Below are 2,537 nucleotides of genomic sequence, written 5' to 3'. Positions count from 1 at the left end.
GAGTGGAGGCAGAGACATGGCAGCTCAGCTCAGATGCGTCGGATCTGTGGTTTGTGTTCCCCAAATAGGTCTGTCTCCGGCAGTCTCCCCGTAGGGACAGGGGGTGGGATCCGTGGCAGCTCTGAGGATCTTCAGATGGCCCTGGCTTTTTACCGTTTTTCTTCTGTTTCTCCTCACGCCCCCTGCCAGTGCATTGGTTCCAGCTGTAGTGCAATAGTGAGGCTCCCTGCTGCCCGGCCCTCTCCTCTCCAGGCCCGTCTGCGTGCAGCGGCCATCTTGTCTTTCTTGCCCAGAAATTTAAAATGGTTTCTCATCGTTTCCAGGATAAAATCCTTGGCCTTTAGCGTGTTGCCAAAGGCTGTCTGCAACTAGCCTTAGCTTTCCTGTAGTCTTTCCTGTCTGAGTTTCCCTGGGTGGACCATATATTCCAACAAAACCAGGTGACTGACCTTTTCTTGTTTTTCCCATCTCTGTTTTCACTAGTGATATTTTCCATGCCTCCTCTCGGAGCACCCACCTGCGGCAGTCCCACTGTCCTTCATGGACCATCTTTGATTACCTTCAGAAGAAGGGATCCTCATAACTACCCCTGCCCTCTTTGGACAAACTCCCATATGCGTCATCCCTCCTTTTTGCTACTTTAGTTGCATGATTGTTTTCTGTATATAAATCTTGTGTCACCTATTAGATTGTGAGCTCCAAGAGGCTAGGGAAAGAAAAAGGAAAGCACATACCTATTTGGTGCCTTCTGTCTGCCAGGTACCACGTCAAGCTCTTTCTCGGTGGTTATTTCATTTATTCCTTACCACAACCCTGTAAGGAGAGTCCTGTGGCTGGTAAGTGTTCTGATCATGGTTAGAACCCTAGTCTTTCAAAGCCTTGGCAGTTTTCCTCTTTCAACCCTCAGTGTCTACAAAATGCTTCCTAGGAGGTAGATCCCCAAAACGTGTCTATTTAAGGAATTTTGTAAGTCCGTAATGCTATGTGGGAGTCCGGGTGGCTGGTCCTCTTGCGCCCAAGGTCTTAGCAGTCTCATACCACCCTCATGGCTACCTCATTAACTTTCTCCTCTTCCTTTGTGGCCAGTTTCACTCATGATGCTGGCTTTTTTTTTTTGCTTTTTTGTAGCTAAAACTGATAGATTAACAAACTTCATTTATCCTGGTTGCCTTCCTCCTAGAAGAGGATGTGGAGGTGGGGTGGGTTGTAGTATCTTCAGAGCAGAACTAAGCTCCAGAGCCCCAAAGTCAGTGGAGACGATAGACGGCAAGGAACAGGGACACTGCACTTGGACAGACCTAGGGTTGCATCTTGACCCTGCCTTGTCTTCACGGAGTGGTTGTAGATAAGTCATTTGATCTTTCTGAGTTTTAGTGTCCTCAGTCAGTGAGATGGAGCTACTGTAACTTACACAGAAATGCCTAATGTATTGCCAAGCAAGTAGGTTCCCAACAGAAAGGGATGCAGCTCCCTTCCCCTGCCCACTTGTTTATTGGGGACTTAAGGAAGGCGTGTCATAAGTAGCTTGGTCCAAGAAGAAATGGGGGAGAAGGGAGCTTGCGTGCCTTCGGTGGTATCAGAAGCAGTGGGTGGCGGAGGGGGAGCGGAGGTCACCAGGCAGTACGCACCTGAAACCTGCCAGGTAGTGCCTTTCCCACCTGGAGTAAATACCCGTGCAGCTTCTGCATCAGGAAAACACCATGGGCATAGAGCTGGAGCCGTGAGAACTGGTGGTGGCAGAGTGAGGGTTAACCAGGGCACCCTCCTGGGAGCCTTTTCATGCCAGGTTAGTTTCCCTTCTCTCCTCCCAGCGGTGGCTTGCCTGATGCCTGACGCTATTGCACCCCGTGGGAGGGCAGTTGGGCACCCTGAAGCCCCTCATCGCCGATTCCGGGACCGCAGAGCGGAGAGTGACGACAGCTTATGAGTCGTCAGCCGACGGCAGTGGGGACCCTGGTGACGGCTGCTTTGTTGTTTTTTTCCTCTTTGGATGATGACTCAGTGTGTCGGAGCGGGGAGATGGAACGCTCAGCTGAGTGACCAGGACGTTCTGTCAACATGAAAGCAGCAAAAACAGCTTGTCGGGCTCAGAGCTGACCCTTAGGCTAGGGTCATTTTCAGGAAGGGACTGGCAGAAAAGCAGCCCACTGCTGGACATCGGGGCGGGAGCGACCCCAGGTAACAGAACGGTTCTGTGGACACTTGAGTCTTAGAATCTCAAAAGAAAATGCATCTGTTTGTGTTATTAGATGAGCTTGGCAGACAGGGCTGCTTCTTGAGCTCCTCTCACTGGTCCCAAATGAGAGCCATCTTACCGGGGCCAGAAAGCCCTTTGGGATTTCTCACTGTGGCTCACTGCCTCAGACAGAAGGCAAGTTGCTTCTTGGGGCGGGGGTGGGCCTAGCAGGCGCGCTCCAGGATGCCACAGGCAAGTGACCGTCATGGGGACATAAGTCTTGCATTTCCTCTGCTGGCGTCATGCGGAGATGTTGGTGGATCCACATTTCGGGCCTTGAGCTGAAGCCCCATTCTTGGGC

The 2,537-nt window shown here is 51.5% G+C and overlaps 1 long non-coding RNA gene across 16 annotated transcripts in view; it reads left to right on the top strand.

Annotated features, from left to right (window-relative positions):
* Nucleotides 1–2,537, top strand: part of LOC109395295 (uncharacterized) — a 47,465-nt gene that overhangs the window by 28,218 nt on the left and 16,710 nt on the right. Inside the window, exons 2-4 of one of the 16 annotated variants that reach the window (XR_002126622.1) lie at nt 760–836; nt 1,680–1,786; nt 2,003–2,178. The exons of 11 other annotated variants lie outside the window; for them this stretch is intronic. This is a non-coding gene — a long non-coding RNA (uncharacterized LOC109395295). Of the gene's footprint in view, nt 1–6; nt 441–759; nt 837–1,679; nt 1,787–2,002; nt 2,179–2,537 lie in introns of those variants that run through there. 4 more of the 16 variants (XR_002126631.1, XR_002126623.1, XR_002126624.1 and 1 more) reach the window with 4 other exon arrangements.

The sequence above is a fragment of the Hipposideros armiger genome, unplaced genomic scaffold, assembly GCF_001890085.2.
Source record: "Hipposideros armiger isolate ML-2016 unplaced genomic scaffold, ASM189008v1 scaffold_464, whole genome shotgun sequence".
Lineage (NCBI taxonomy): Eukaryota > Metazoa > Chordata > Mammalia > Chiroptera > Hipposideridae > Hipposideros > Hipposideros armiger.
The sequence above is the reverse complement of the archived record's forward strand: the minus strand, read 5'-3'. Positions and strand labels throughout refer to the sequence as shown.